This window comes from Agelaius tricolor, unplaced genomic scaffold, assembly GCF_023055355.1.
Source record: "Agelaius tricolor isolate 1412-34295 unplaced genomic scaffold, bAgeTri1.0.p SCAF_42, whole genome shotgun sequence".
NCBI classification, from domain to species: Eukaryota; Metazoa; Chordata; class Aves; order Passeriformes; family Icteridae; genus Agelaius; species Agelaius tricolor.
The window spans coordinates 3,703,364-3,719,705 of NW_027269302.1; positions in this window are offsets into that span (position 1 = coordinate 3,703,364).

Consider the following 16,342-nt stretch of genomic DNA (forward strand, 5'->3'; position numbering starts at 1 on the left):
GCAACACAAAAGAGAGGGAGACAAGGCAATAAGAGTCCTAGAAGGAGAAGGAAATGAAAGATTGGAGCTGGACAAATGGGAAGGAAAAGAAGGATAGGTGAGCAAGTCAATACAAGGCACTGGGTTGGTATGAAGGGCAAGGGAAGGACATGCATGGGTCAGGAAGGCAAGGGAAAAGAAAGGAATTGTCAGCAATGACAAGGAAATGCAAGATTGGGTAGGAAAGGCAAGGCAATGTGGGGGAGGGATAGGCAACACAATGGGTATCTTAACAGGAAATGTCCATGCACAGCAAGGCCGAAGGAGAAGTGGTAGAGAGGTCAAGCTGGGAAATAGGTGAGTGTGTGCAGCTAAGAAAGAAAGAAAGAAAGTGCGTAGCTCTCGTGTCTGTCTGTGTGTGTGTGTGTGTGTGTGTGTGTGAGTGAAGTTTGCAGGATGTAAAGCAAAGAAAGGTGTCTCTTGATTGTGGAGTGAATGGATGTTTTTGAACGTAAGTGGCAAGGTCCAAGCAACCTTTTCATCCTGGTACATCTGTGTCTGTGAGACATAGTCAGAAACGTCTCCTTTTAGATTCAGACTGCAAGCAGGACACAGAATGTGACTGTGTGAATAGCTGAGCAGGAAAGCACATCACATCAGCATGTTTCAACAGAAGCAGTTAGTGCGAGAAGGAGATGGACGTGTGGGACTCCAGCAATGTGGCAATGCACTCAGCTGAGAAGCAAAGTGCAATGCCTCGGTGTATGCTCTGAAAATAAAAAGCTGCAAGGAAAAAGCAAGGGGACAGGCCAGTGAAATCTTTCTGTCCTGGCACACTGAGCTGTTTGAAGGTGAACCTCTGTTTGGTTTCACTAAGGACTCGGAGACATGGAGAGGATGTGCTTGTCCATGTAGCTGAGAAGGAAAGTGAGAATCACCGGTACGTTTGGCAGAGTTTGTAGGCTGCGGGGAGAAGGTGAGGGCCAGGCCTGGCTTCTGGCTGTGGCACTTGTTGCAAGGAAGAAGCTGCTGGATGGTTAAGCTTTTGGGGATCTGCAAGAGTGAAAGACTACGCTGGTACCTCATAAAATTAATGCTTGTTGATCATCTGGCTGAATCTATGACATAAACCAGAAGTGAAATTTCCCCCCATTTCCCTCAGTTTTTTCACCTTTTCATCCAACAGCCTGGGCCTTTTTGAAGCTGCTGTCAAACGCCTTGCCTTGGAAGCTAGAAGTATCTCAGTTCACCTGCTAAGAAACACGGGAAAGAGCTCAAGTCAATTTCAGAATTGCCCTGAGCAGAGCTGGTGTTTCGGTACCGTAAATTTCCATTGCGAATATGTGCAAAAATCACCATTTTATTAGGCAAACAGTTGAAATACACTAGCAGCTTCATCTTCTTGTCGCTGCAGTCCTTGGAAGTTTTGCTATTTACTGAAACAGGAAACAGATCAAACACGAGAAGCTTAAGAATCCAAGCTCACTGCCATTGTACAAATAGCACAAACTTGATGAATTCAAGTTACCATTGTAACATACAGAATGGCTCTATTCAAGAAAATGGATGTGTCGTCCTTCACGGGGGCAGAAAACCTTGCTACCACGTGAACTCTGGGAGTAATCCATCATGCCTCAGTGTGCTGTGGCTGGTCAGAGAGCTACACGATGGGTCTCTTTGCCTATGGCACTCTCAGGGCTCAAAGCTGCACATAAACTCCCCCTCCTTACAGACACGCTAGTAAAGCCCACCGAAAATGCCGTTCTCCAGACAGCTTACTGAAACCAGCTAGGAGTTCCCAGCATCACGCTGGGCACTTCTGTCCACAGATGGCTTTGCTTTTAATGAACCAGAACAGAGCTGCGTTTTTCTAGTCTTTAGCTCTACTAAGGTATTTGATGTAACATGGCGAGAAAAAATCTCTTTCGACAATGATAATAACAGAGGGGATAATGTACCTTTTGCTGCTATCTCCTTCTGCTGCTCCATTTTGCTTGCTTTGTTATTGCTTTCTGTCAAAGAAACGCCAGCAAAATCCCTCATCAAGTCCTGCTGTGAAGACAGACTGCCAGAAAGGTAGAGAAACTTTGAACCTTTCCAAGACCCTTGTAGCACATGTCTTGGTCAATTGGTATGCAGCTCCTTTCTTCCAGCAGGACTTTTTTGCACCGTTAGCGCACATTGAACTGAATCCAGTACAAAAGCAGTGAATAGAGGAACTTTTCTTTTCATTGGAATGGTGATAAAAATGCATATCCAATAAAAGCATTTTAGAGCAGCAGGAAGATTTTCTATGTAGCTAGCAAATCATAAAAAGATGCATATTTACCGGTGGGGTTCCTCTCGGAATTTCAAAGAATTCCAGACAGAAAACACAGCTTAGTAAACTGCAAATCTAAATCACAGTATCTAGAAAGGTGACATGAAAAAGAGCAAGAGGAAGAAAACCAAAAAGAAAACCAAAGGAAGCCAGAAATAAGGCACAACCTCTCCTCCTTCTCCGCTTACTACAGTACCTTAGAAGTACCTGTGAGTGTCCTAACAGTCACATAAGTAGAAAACTGTGCCAAGAACAATTGTGGAAACTGGAAAACCCTGCGATCCGAACAGAAACATAGGGTTTGCTTTCACGACGATTAAATCTGCATGCAATGCGTACAGTAAGGGGATGTTTTGTATATTCAAAAACAATTCAAAAATATTTCCAAATCGAAGGGGCTGCTTTTTATTTCTTTTGAATTACTTGGTTAAATATGGTGCACGTTAAAATACTGCAGAGATGTGGTTCATTTTACAATGCCAACTGCAAAGGAGGGAAGCATTTTGTGTGCTTAAGAAAGCAAAGTATTGGAGAGTGTTTTTGTTACTTCTTTGGAAGGTTAGAATATGCGTAAAAGATGCTAGCTGGGGACTTACAATTAATGAATTATTTACTGTCAGTAGGTCAAATGACATTAGCTTTCAAAAAGGAAAAGGAGTCTTATTCCACGTGCCAATTTTAAAGTAGATTAATAAGCCTTCAGCAGAATATGGATATGAAGAGGGATATGACATGAAAGGGTAAGCAACACTGGTGACAGCAAAAGGCTTACCTGCTTCACACAAATACAGGAGATAAAATACTGTTTTTTCACAAACATTGCTATCCAGAGCTTTCCTTGAAAAGTTTCAATGCCAATCATGACAGTAAAATTCTGAGTGACAGTAACATTCACTCTATCATGAATAAAATTTACTCAATCATGACAGCAAAATTTGCTCAATGAGGAGTAAAATTCTTAGTGTAAGCGAAGTACCTTAAGCAAAGGGTAGCTCAAGCATAACTGGCATTTGATGTCAACAAAGGCAACTTGGCCTGCACGTGTCACATCTACTGCATTCAAAAGCTTACTCTGTCTCAGATTTCCTTTTGAGGGATACCAAGGCAAGCCGTTAAACGGCATGAAAATGATGACTTAAAGGAGGATATATTAGAAGCATGGAATAATGGTTAATGTTCTTTTCCTTCCAACTGCTTTGTTTGCCCTTCTAAATTTTTTAAGTCCTTCCTGGTATCACCGTGGTAGCAGTGCAGCAAGTGTTTGGTTGTAAGCTGTCCATATTGCCAGCTTCTGGACTGCCTTCAGAAAACTTCCCACTGGTTTTGTATAGAAATCACAAGCAGTAGAGATGACAAAGACTGCAGAAACCTTCTCATCTCCTTCTAGAGCAGGAGCGTGTCTTTGACCCACTCTTAACTAGACAACTTTCATCAGTCATGAGAGAGTCTCATGTTCAAGAGCTAAGCAATGACAGCTGTAAAGGACAAAAAGCACACTGATATTTTCTTGGGACTCCAGCACAGAGCAATGAAGGAGCTTGAATTCACCTTCTTGGAAAGTTTTAAAATGCACATGAAGTTGAGGAGAGGAGCTAAGCCATGGTAACTTTTGTTGAGTATGTCTGCGTAGACAGAGTTTCCATCACCGCAGAAGGAAGGAATGTCATTTAACCCACATAATCATCTCTAGCTGCTAAGCTGCGCTTACTGCAGATTATCCACAACATATTTTACGGGGTGAGCTTTTATGTGTAATCCCTGAGTAACATTCCAGAGAAAAGTATTTTGGAGGGGGGGAAAGCCCAACTCTTAACTGTTTCAAATAATGGTTACATTTGAAAGTCAAAAAAGATGTAAAACCTTTCTTTCCTAGACCTATTACCAGCACAAACTGTACCAGAATTTACGACGCTTTTATTATGGCAGCATAACTCTACCGTGGACGCTCTCGCTCTGGACTATTCCTTAAGAAACAAAGTCCCCGAGAGAACTAAAACAAAATTAGCCAAAAATATTGGGCTGGATGATTTCAAAGGCTATGTACTAAAGGCCAAACACTTGTAATAATAGTAATGAGTGGACTAAAAGTTAAAGCATTACTCAGTTCAAAGATATCTTGTTCTCACAGAAGACTGTAAAAAAACTCTATTTTTCTGGGTCTGTTTTGTGCATTTAGATGTACCTTCTACTCCTTTCCACTGTCTGCGAATGTTTATGACAAGGTTGGAGGACCTCATGTAACCTTCTAGAAGTAAAGAAAGACAAGCCAGTCAAGAAAGGCAAAATTGTTAATGGCAGGTGGAAAGAGGGAGGCCAAGAATAGAAAACAAAAGAACAATAATAATTAAACGCCCTCCCTGTCTTCTGTGAAAAGTAAAGGCACAGACAAGAAAGAACAACTGCAAAATTCTCACGAGAAAAACGCACTTGATCTGGCTCAAGTATTTTGGGCTACATTTCTTGCTGTTTTCTCATGCCAAACATCTTAACCATTGAAGGTGTCCCTTTTCTCTTTCTGGAATACAGCTAGGAAGATGGCTGTGTCATTGCTGTCAAGCTGTTATTCTCGGAGGTGTCCAGTTCAAAGTCCTAGATGAACTGCTTTGCTCTGTCTCTTTAATATGGCATGACTTAACCACTTACAGTTTCAGCAGCTGAACTTGCCCAGCCCTACAATTCTTTAATCTTTGAATGGTTATATTAGCTCCTTGGCAACTGGCATTTGTAAGTCCATGCAACTGTGCAGAATTTGTACTATGAGATGATGCCAAATGAGTCATGGCAGTAGATTAACTAGGACATGCAAAGCAGAGAGGAGGGAATGAGAGCACAAGAAGAGGGTACAATCTCCTTTTTTTCTGCAACAGGGCTAACACCGTAGAAATCAAAAGGAACACAAATCCTCCTAGGGGTAGTTCTTGCAAAAAACAAAGACTTCTTTTTGTGTTCACAGATCACAGCAAAATGCGGATGACAAAACCAGGCCATTAAGTCACATGCAGTATGAAGCAGTATGAAAGAGGAAAGCAGCTGAGAGCCTCAACCCTGCTGAGTAGTCTCAGTATTCTTCTCGACATTAGCAGAAATTTGAAATGAGTCTCTGAAAATTACAAAGGAGGCAGAAGAAAAGGGAGCAATGACTCCTCTGGCATAGTGTTTCCTAACAGGGATCTTCAAAATGTAAAGATTGTATCATCCTTTCAACTGAAGGAAGGTATTAAAACAACAGGAAGGAAATGGCATCACATGCTAGAAAGACTCTGGGCAGTGTACTTCTAGACAGAAAGGCCACTGATGGAAAACCGACTAAACTGGCACCAATGCAGCAGCATTGTATTAAAGCCCAAAAATACCCACCGCTTCACTCTTTGCCATTCCGTTCATATGGACACAGCAGCTCTGCAACATTCCTACTGATCATCTCCTTGGCAAACTGGGAGTGAGGGTCCCTAGTGATGCAGAGTCCCCAGGCAGGTGCAGAGGAGAGCTGCTTTTCTGCAAAAACCAGGCTTTTGAAGCACTCAGGCCTTTATCAGTTCCACAGCTTTAAGCCATAACAAAATTCATTCAACCAACCATCATACACCACGCCGTGAACACGTGACCATTCTAGAACTTGTTGATCTACCTCTGATTCAGCGGCCTCACCTTCCCATAGTCCTTTTCTACTTAGCCAAAGTATCGGGCCTCAGCCCAAGGCCTTCCTTTTGTAAGCTTCTACCTATATGCAGCAGCAAACCACTATTTTCTTCCGTGCCAAGAGTTTAAGTAGATGATTTGCATCTGCCCTTCCGGTGAAACATAATGGGGAGAGAAAATTCTGTTGGAAATGTTCAGTCATTCAGTTTTCTAGACAGGCCAAATCAAAAGAAAAGCAAGCTATAGGATTGTGTACTTGCTCTTACAAAGCACCTGCTGCCCTCTGACAATGAACTAGCAGAAAACCAGCAAAAATAAGACTTGAGGCAAACAACCCTTTGAAGGGAATTATGACATGATAAAGAAAGACAACACATTTCCAGCTTGTTGAGATACTTGAAATGTCAGCAAAGGCTTGAGGGCAAAGGCTGAACGAATGGGGAAAGGTTACAAGAATCCCAAGAAAAACATGACCATGGATTAAAAGAATCCCAACAGGTCAACTGACCTGTTGAAGTTTTCAGGAAATCAGTGGCTGCTGATTTAGATAGGCCATTCAAGTTAATTTCCCCGTGCACCTTCCACTCCTTTTTCACCTGTCACCATCACAGGGTGAATTGGGACCATGGAATCACAATTCTTTGGATTCTGTTCTTAGCTTTAGGAGACAACTACAGCAGTTGAAGTAGCTGTTACTGATGTGATACCCAGGAACACAGAGTTGACACATTTCATTCATGTCCAATCACAACTAGCCATATCTAAGAGGATAGGATTGGCCTCTTTTCATGATGCTTTTCTTATCTTACAGCCTGCTATGATTCTGCTGAAACTTTTTCATTAGTTTCTCTCTAAAAAGGAGAAAGTCCAATGTCCCTCCCTACTGGTGCAGGTTTACCATTCGGTTTGTCGAGTCTAAAAATGGAATTGGAACTAGCAGGAATTACTGTGTTTAAAGCGTCCGGTCCGTTCAGACAGTCTCAGGGCGATAAAAGCCTAGATGTTATTGGCTAAATACTGTTTCCCCCAAGAGCGGACGCACGCAATTTAATCCAACTTTTTATAACAAACTCCAATAATACAGAATCCAGTCATACAAAAGAGTCACCAAGAAGCAGGAAGAATTCTCGGACCATTTAGGGTAGCAAACTTCTCACCTTCTTTTGGAGTGAGCATAATCTGCTAGCTGAAGTAACAAACTTGAGGACAGAAATCGCCCTACTATTGAGAAGTTGTTGACAAGAGAACCACCTAAGCTGTGTGACTTTCCCTTTTCTATTCATTGGTCAAGCCTAGTAGCCTAAAATTTACGGGCTCAATCAAAGACAAATGCAATCTAGTCAGAGGTCTATGAAATGTCCAAAACTAACCAGAATTCTTCTTAGACAATGGAAATGGAAGCAGAGCTACCAATTTCCTTGCCACATATCCCTAAAACTCATTCCTTTCTAGTCATAACTAATGTATAGCCACCAGTACAATCAGGAAAAGATGAAACTTACAGATGTCAGCGAGGGAAGGATTTGAAAGAACTCTTCCCATTATTCATCGTCTAGACAGCAACTATCATTAAAATCAGAGCCCTTTTAGTAGGGCTTTCCTTGTGGGAAATTCAGGACTCCAGGACAACGGAGCGAGAGGATTAAGCAGAAGCCATTGATTGTTGACATGATGCACTTCCACATTCTAAATCTCTGCACACGCTAGGCCCGCATTTTTATCTTGGAGCCTTTGTTATGTCCACACATTCTGTGTGTACCTCTCAGAAGATACGTTTGGTTACAGTCCAGGCGCTTTGCTGCCCCCCGTTATCGAGTTCTTGTAGTCTTGGAATTTGGTTTCTCAACTTCTCTTTCTTCTTTTAGCACGGCTTATGTCGTAGTAACCTTGATGAATTCCAGAGGGCTCTGAGAAAATTCTGAGAAGAACATATTCCAGCTGGATGGCTGGTGCACCCTTTAGTCTAAGAGGTTCAGCTACATTGCTACAATTTCCCCCTTCTTCGTCTTGCACCAGCTAAACCCTTTGCACTGTATTTACTTCCAAGAGGCTCACCAGTTTCATGATGCATGGAATAACAAGAAGCAATATAATAATGACTACTAGTAACAACAAAGTTCCCTTGACAAGATCTTCCAACCATCGAGTTGTTTCCCATCTCTCAAACCGTTCATGCGTAACCCTCTCATTCCCAATCAATTTCTTCATGTTATCTTGTCCTTGTTTGAGTTTCCAGTGAATGACTGCAGAAGGGTTAGAGAGGTTCAAAAAACACATTCCTTCAAAATCCTCACACTCTTGCCCATGTGCTAACAAGAAAGCTAGAGCAGCTTTATTTTGCAGTGTGCAATGACTAATGGTATCTACACCAGTGAGAACCTGATTTAAAGTCGCTGATCTTACCTTGAGTTGACCACCCAGCATCGCAACTTCTTAAGCATACTCAAAGCTTGACCAACAGCGACACCTGCTGTCAGGAATGGCACAATTAATCGAGAGGAGCGCCCAAACCTGTACACAATTGAGGCAAGGGCGTCTAAAGCTTATGCTTCTTCTTTCAGATCCCGGGATGCGAAGAATCGAGTTCTTCGCGCACAGAGCATTGTGCCAGGGGCGGTACGCTCCGGTGCGGCGCTTGTGCCGAAAGACGCCCGGGACACAATGCCGGTGGTGTTAATATTTGTTTTTCGCGTTTCGGAAGCTGCTGCTAGCCGAGTCTCCCGGAGGCGAAGAAGCGGCTTCTTCGCACACAGAGCATTGCTTGCGTCGCGGTGAGCACCTAAGAGCGGCTTGTGCCGAAAGAAGCCGGGGACGGGCACTTAGCTTCGGAGAGCTGCGTATCTGCGTCTTCTGCGTGTCTTGCCGCTCAACACTCAGCAAAAAGCTTTTCCACCATATCTTGCAAAGAGAAACACTGCCAGTAAATGAAACATCCAAAATCATGTTCTAAAGCTTGTACAGAGGTCTGAAAAGAATTTTGCAATACGGAAAAGATAGTTGTGCAGAACTCGTTCCTTTCGAATATAATAACAATGGAAAAGGCAGGAGGGTGGTAAAATACTGTTTTCTCTAAGTCTGGATGCTGCCCACACTGTGCCTGCGTGGTGCGACTTGCATCTTGGCCTTTGGGAAGCTGCCGCTCTCTCCGACTCCCGGAGGCGAAGAAGCGGCTTCTTTGCGCACAACATTGTGCCGAGCGCGGGGAGCTCCTGAGAGCGGTTTGTGCCGAAAGAAGCCGGGGACCGGCACTTAGAATCGGAGAGCTGCGTATCTGCGTCTTCTGCGTGTCTTGCCGCTCAACACTCAGCAAAAAGCTTTTCCACCATATCTTGCAAAGAGAAACTCTGCCAGTATAGAAAACATCCAAAATCATTTTCTCAACTTGCACGGAGGTCTGAAAAGAGTTTTGCAAGAAGGAAAGCTAGTTGTCCAAAACTCGTTCCTTTCGAATATAAGAACAATGGAAAAGGCAGGAGGGTGGTAAAATACTGTTTTCTGTAAGTCTGAATGCTGCCCACAATGTGCTTGTGTGGTGCGACTTGCACCTTCGCTTTCGGGAAGCTGCCGCACTCTCCCTCTCCCGGAGGCGAAGAAGCGGCTTCTTCGCACACAGAGCATTGGGTCGGTCGCAGTGAGCACCCAAGCGCGGCTTGTGCCGAAAGAAGCCGGGGACGGGCACTTAGCTTCGGAGAGCTGCGTATCTGCGTCTTCTGCGTGTCTTGCCGCTCAACACTCAGCAAAAAGCTCTTCCACCATATCTTGCAAAGAGAAACTCTGCCAGTAAATAAAACATCCAAAATCATGTTCTAAAGATTGTACAGAGGTCTGAAAAGAATTTTGCAATACGGAAAAGATAGTTGTGCAGAACTCGTTCCTTTCGAATATAATAACAATGGAAAAGGCAGGAGAGTGGTAAAATACTGTTTTCTCTAAGTCTGGATGCTGCCCACACTGTGCCTGCGTGGTGCGACTTGTATCTTCGCCTTTGGGAAGATGCCGCTCTCTCCGTCTCCCGGAGGCGAAGAAGCGGCTTCTTTGCGCACAGAGCATTGTTTGGGTCGCAGTGCTTTTCGAAGAGCGGTTTGTGCCGAAAGAAGCCGTGGACCGGCACTTAGCTTCGGAGAGCTGCGTATCTGCGTCTTCTGCGTGTCTTGCCGCTCAACATTCAGCAAAAAGCTCTTCCACCATATCTTGCAAAGAGAAACTCTGCCAGTATAGAAAACATCCAAAATCATGTTCTAAAGCTTGTACAGAGGTCTGAAAAGAATTTTGCAATACGGAAAAGATAGTTGTGCAGAACTCGTTCCTTTCGAATATAATAACAATGGAAAAGGCAGGAGAGTGGTAAAATACTGTTTTCTCTAAGTCTGAATGCTGCCCACACTGTTGCTGTGTGGTGCGACTTTTATCTTCGCCTTTGGGAAGCTGCCGCTCTCTCCGTCTCCGGGAGGCGAAGAAGCGGCTTCTTTTCGCACAGAGCATTGTTTGGGTCGCAGTGCTTTTCGAAGAGCGGTTTGTGCCGAAAGAAGCCGGGGACCGGCACTTAGCTTCGGAGAGCTGCGTATCTGCGTCTTCTGCGTGTCTTGCCGCTCAACACTCAGCAAAAAGCTCTTCCACCATATCTTGCAAAGAGAAACTCTGCCAGTATAGAAAACATCCAAAATCATGTTCTAAAGCTTGTACAGAGGTCTGAAAAGAATTTTGCAAAACGGAAAAAATAGCTGTCCAAAACTCGTTCCTTTCGAATATAAGAACAATGGAAAAGGCAGGAGAGTGGTAAAATACTGTTTTCTCTAAGTCTGAATGCTGCCCACAATGTGCTTGTGTGGTGCGACTTGCACCTTCGCTTTCGGGAAGCTGCCGCACTCTCCCTCTCCCGGAGGCGAAGAAGCGGCTTCTTCGCACACAGAGCATTGGGTCGGTCGCAGTGAGCACCTAAGCGCGGCTTGTGCCGAAAGAAGCCGTGGACCGGCACTTAGCTTCGGAGAGCTGCGTATCTGCGTCTTCTGCGTGTCTTGCCGCTCAACACTCAGCAAAAAGCTCTTCCACCATATCTTGCAAAGAGAAACTCTGCCAGTATAGAAAACGTCCAAAATCATGTTCTAAAGCTTGTACAGAGGTCTGAAAAGAGTTTTGCAATACGGAAAAGATAGTTATGCAGAACTCGTTCGTTTCGAATATAAAAACAATGGAAAAGGCAGGAGAGTGGTAAAATACTGTTTTCTCTAAGTCTGGATGCAGCCCACACTGTTGCTGTGTGGTGCGACTTGTATCTTCTCCTTTGGGAAGCTGCCGCTCTCTCCGTCTCCCGGAGGCGAAGAAGCGGCTTCTTTGCGCACAGAGCATTGTTTGGGTCGCAGTGCTTTTCGAAGAGCGGCTTGTGCCGAAAGAAGCCGTGGACCGGCACTTAGCATCGGAGAGCTGCGTATCTGCGTCTTCTGCGTGTCTTGCCGCTCAACACTCAGCAAAAAGCTCTTCCACCATATCTTGCAAAGAGAAACTCTGCCAGTATAGAAAACATCCAAAATCATGTTCTAAAGCTTGTACAGAGGTCTGAAAAGAATTTTGCAAAACGGAAAAAATAGCTGTCCAAAACTCGTTCTTTTCGAATATAAGAACAATGGAAAAGGCAGGAGGGTGGTAAAATACTGTTTTCTGTAAGTCTGAATGCTGCCCACAATGTGCTTGTGTGGTGCGACTTGCACCTTCGCTTTCGGGAAGCTGCCGCACTCTCCGTCTCCCGGAGGCGAAGAAGCGGCTTCTTCGCACACAGAGCATTGGGTCGGTCGCAGTGAGCACCTAAGCGCGGCTTGTGCCGAAAGAAGCCGGGGACCGGCACTTAGCTTCGGAGAGCTGCGTATCTGCGTCTTCTGCGTGTCTTGCCGCTCAACATTCAGCAAAAAGCTCTTCCACCATATCTTGCAAAGAGAAACACTGCCAGTAAATAAAACATCCAAAATCATGTTCTAAACGTGCACGGAGGTCTGAAAAGAGTTTTGCAAGAAGGAAAGCTAGGTGTCCGAAACTCGTTCTTTTCGAATATAATAACAACGGAAAAGGCAGGAGAGTGGTAAAATACTGTTTTCTGTAAGTCTGGATGCTGCCCACACTGTGCCTGCGTGGTGCGGCTTGCATCTTCGGCTTTTTGAAGCTGCCGCTCTCTCCGTCTCCCGGAGGCGAAGAAGCGGCTTCTTTGCGCACAGAGCATTGTTTGGGTCGCAGTGCTTTTCGAAGAGCGGCTTGTGCCGAAAGAAGCCGGGGACCGGCACTTAGCTTCGGAGAGCTGCGTATCTGCGTCTTCTGCGTGTCTTGCCGCTCAACACTCAGCAAAAAGCTCTTCCACCATATCTTGCAAAGAGAAACTCTGCCAGTATAGAAAACATCCAAAATCATGTTCTAAAGCTTGTACAGAGGTCTGAAAAGAATTTTGCAAAACGGAAAAAATAGCTGTCCAAAACTCGTTCTTTTCGAATATAAGAACAATGGAAAAGGCAGGACGGTGGTAAAATACTGTTTTCTGTAAGTCTGAATGCTGCCCACAATGTGCTTGTGTGGTGCGACTTGCACCTTCGCTTTCGGGAAGCTGCCGCACTCTCCCTCTCCCGGAGGGGAAGAAGCGGCTTCTTCGCACACAGAGCATTGGGTCGGTCGCAGTGAGCACCTAAGCGCGGCTTGTGCCGAAAGAAGCCGGGGACCGGCACTTAGCTTCGGAGAGCTGCGTATCTGCGTCTTCTGCGTCTCTTGCCGCTCAACATTCAGCAAAAAGCTCTTCCACCATATCTTGCAAAGAGAAACTCTGCCAGTATAGAAAACATCCAAAATCATGTTCTAAAACTTGCACGGAGGTCTGAAAAGAGTTTTGCAAGAAGGAAAAGATAGCTGTCCAAAACTCGTTTTTTTCCAATATACTAACAATGGAAAAGGCAAGAGAATGGTAAAGTACTGTTTTCTCGAAATCTGAATGTTGCCCACAATGTGCTTGTGTGGTGCATCTTGCATCTTCGCCTTTGGGAAGCTGCCACTGGCCGAGTCTCCCGGAGGCGAAGAAGCGGCTTCTTTGCGCACAGAGCATTGTTTGCGTCCCGGTGCATTTCGGAGAGCGGCTTCTGCCGAAAGATGCCCGGGACCGGCACTTAGCTTCGGAGAGCTGCGTATCTGCGTCTTCTGCGTCTCTTGCCGCTCAACACTTAGCAAAAAGCTTTTCCACCATATCTTCCAAGGAGAAATTGTGCCAGTACACAAAACATCCCAGATCTTTTTCTAAAAAATGCACATAGCTATTCTAACTGTTTAATTAGAAGGAAAAGATAGTTGTCGAAAACTCTTTTTATGTGATTATATTGTGAATGGAAAAGTCAGGAGAGTGGTAAAGTAGTCTTTTCTATTTGTTTGAAAGGTGCTCAGGTTTTGCTGGTATTAGGCGGCTTGGTTCTTAGCCTTTCGGAGGGTGCCGCTCTCTCCGTCTCCCGGAGGCGAAGAAGCGGCTTCTTTGCGCACAGAGCATTGTGCAGGGCGCCGGGAGCACCTGAGAGCGGCTTGTGCCGAAAGAAGCCGGGGACCGGCACTTAGCTTCGGAGAGCTCCGTATCTCCGTCTTCTTAGGTTCTTGTCGTTCAACACTCAGCAAAAATCTTTTCCACCATATCTTGCAAGGAGAAACTGTGCCAGTACACAAAACATCCCCGATCCACTTCTAAAAGTTGCACGGAGGTCTGCAGAGTGTTTAGCAAGAACCTAAAGAAAGTTGTCCAAAACTCCTTCTTTTTGAATGGTAATGTGAATGGAAAAGGCAGGAGAGAGGTAAGGTACTGTTTTCTTTAAGTTTGAGAGCTGCACACACAATCCCCATGTTGTGCGACTTTTTTCTTGGCTTTTAAAGAGGCGGCCGCGGTCTCCGTCTCCCGGAGGCGAAGAAGCCGCTTCTTTGCACACAGAGCATTGTGCCGGTCGCGGTGCGATCCCGAGCACGGCTTCTGCGGAAAGACGCCCGGGAGAGGCCCTTACCTTCGGAGAGCTCCGTATCTCTGAATCTGCGTCTCTTGTGGCCTACATCTTAGCAAAAAGCTTTTCTACTATGTCTCGCAAGGAGAAACTGTCCCAGTACAAAAAGCATCCTTGATCTTTTTCTGGAAGTTGCACGGAGTGTCAGCAGAGTGTTTAGCAAGAAGCAAAAGAAAGTTGTCCAAAACCCCTTTTCTTCCAATGTTCATGTGAATTGAAAAGGCAGGAGAATGAGGAAGTGCTGTTTTCTGTACGTTTGAAAGCTGTCACAAGGAGAAACTCTATCAGCACCTCAAGTTTTCCTCCATTTTACTCCCGATATTTCTTTTGCTGTGCAGTCAAGAAGCACCCTTCTTTCTTAGTTATGCTGCAGGTTGTCTTCAAATGGCTTTGCTTTCTGTCCCCTCCTCCCCATTTCTAACAGGCACAAGCACATTCCCTTCCCGGAACAAAATCCTGGTAATAGAGCCAGGAAGACTACGCTTTGACTTTGAGAACCAAAACCTATCTAAGAGAAAATAGTCCATTCTTTGAGACCCAATAGCACGCATCTGTGTGCAGGAGGAAGAGGGGTGTCTGTGTGCGTGAATGGGAAGTGTACTCGCCAACAAACTAGAGCCAATATTAGTAACCAACATGTAACAAGTGTGGACGTATATAATTCCCTGCTCTTTTTTGGATCTTTTTTCTTCAAGGTTATTTTGCTTTTAAAAATTTTCTAGTCATTTGAGAGATTCTTCTTTGTTTGTGTGAGAATAGAAATCTCCATAAAGCTTACTATGTAAAAGCAAGGTAATTCTTGGACTTGATGATGACTATTTGGGAGATGATATTTTCATCTGCAAAAATCAATTTCCATGTTTTGGAAATATTTTTGTCACGGAAAGTAGTAAGTTTCAAGATGTGTTTTTAGAAGGTGTAAAAATTGAGATCCTCCTTTGTATCAAAGCCATACAAAGAATATCCCTTAAAACCATCCACTCCATCATTTCATTTTTGTATTTTTGACTTTTCAATAGCTAGTTCTCACTTTCAGATGGCTTTTAAATGCCCTGTTTTGACACAATTTTGTTATTCATTTCTAAGCTTCAAAATGATATTTAAGAAGAGTAATTTCCTGTAACTACTTGACAGCTTGCAAATTAACATCAAAGTGGAGGGAGGGAGGGAAGGAAGTAGCAGAAGGACTTGGCAGAAAGAAGGACATAATGGAAGGAAGGCAGTGAAAGAAGGAAGTGGGGGAAAGAAAGAAAAGAAAGAATGAAAGAAACAAAGAAAGAAAGAAAGAAAGAAAGAAAGAAAGAAAGAGAAAGAATGAAAGAAACAAAGAAAGAAAGAAAGAAAGAAAAAGAAAGAAAGAAAGAAAGAAAGAGAAGGGAAGAAAATTCCCAAATGTCAGAAACGTTAATGATAAAATACTTGCGTGTATGATAAAGAGCGAGGAGTAGATATTAGATATAGTATTGCTAAATGGCACATAAATGTGAGACCCAAACAGTTCAACTCCTTGGATAGCAGTTTCTCAGCATTACTATGTTATTTCTAGCTTCAACTTCTTACTGCTACTGTACAGAATGATTACCATAGAATAATGGAATGGTTGGCTTTGGAAGGGACCTTAAATTCACCTACGTCCTCCCCAGCATGTCATTGTCAGGGACACCTTCCACTAGAGCGCCTTAAGCTCAAAGACCCATTCAAGCTGGCCTTGATCACTTCCAGGAATTGGTCACCCACAACATGTTCTAGTGTCTCACAACCATCTTGGCAAGGAATTTCTTCCCAATAGCCAAAGGAAACCTATCCTCTTCAGGTTTTAAAGCCATCCACACTTTTCCTATCGCTCCGTGCCCTTGTGTAGCTCACCTGCCTCCTTCTGGTAGGCTGTCTTCAGCTACTGGAGAGCTGCTCTAACAATTTGCCCGGAGTCTGCTCTTCTCCAGGCTGAGAAAATGCCTGCGGGACTCTGGCTTGATGACAGACTTCTTGTGCTGCACTGGGGGCTCAGACCATTCTTCTTCTTGGAATTGCTGTAGGATGCTCAGCCACTGTTGACTGTGGTACAGGTACACTGGTCATTGTGGTCCAGGTAATAAATAGATGATTGTTTTAATAAAGACCCAATTGAAATGATAAGAGCTAAATTTTAACGCAAAATTAATTGGAGAAAGATTCCTAAACCTGTGGCCCGTTACCCCAGCCCATCCATTGATTGTAAATGACATGCCTTGCAGATGTTATGATACATGAACCAAAGCCAAGTGATGGATACTGCTTAAGATAGATGTTCTACCTGCTTACTGCAATATGTTCTTAGCAGTCTAAAACAATCCCCCGAACATTAAGAACAAGAGATTACATCATGAAGTAATGAAGTGCTTGGGTTGAAAGTAAAAGGCATTTG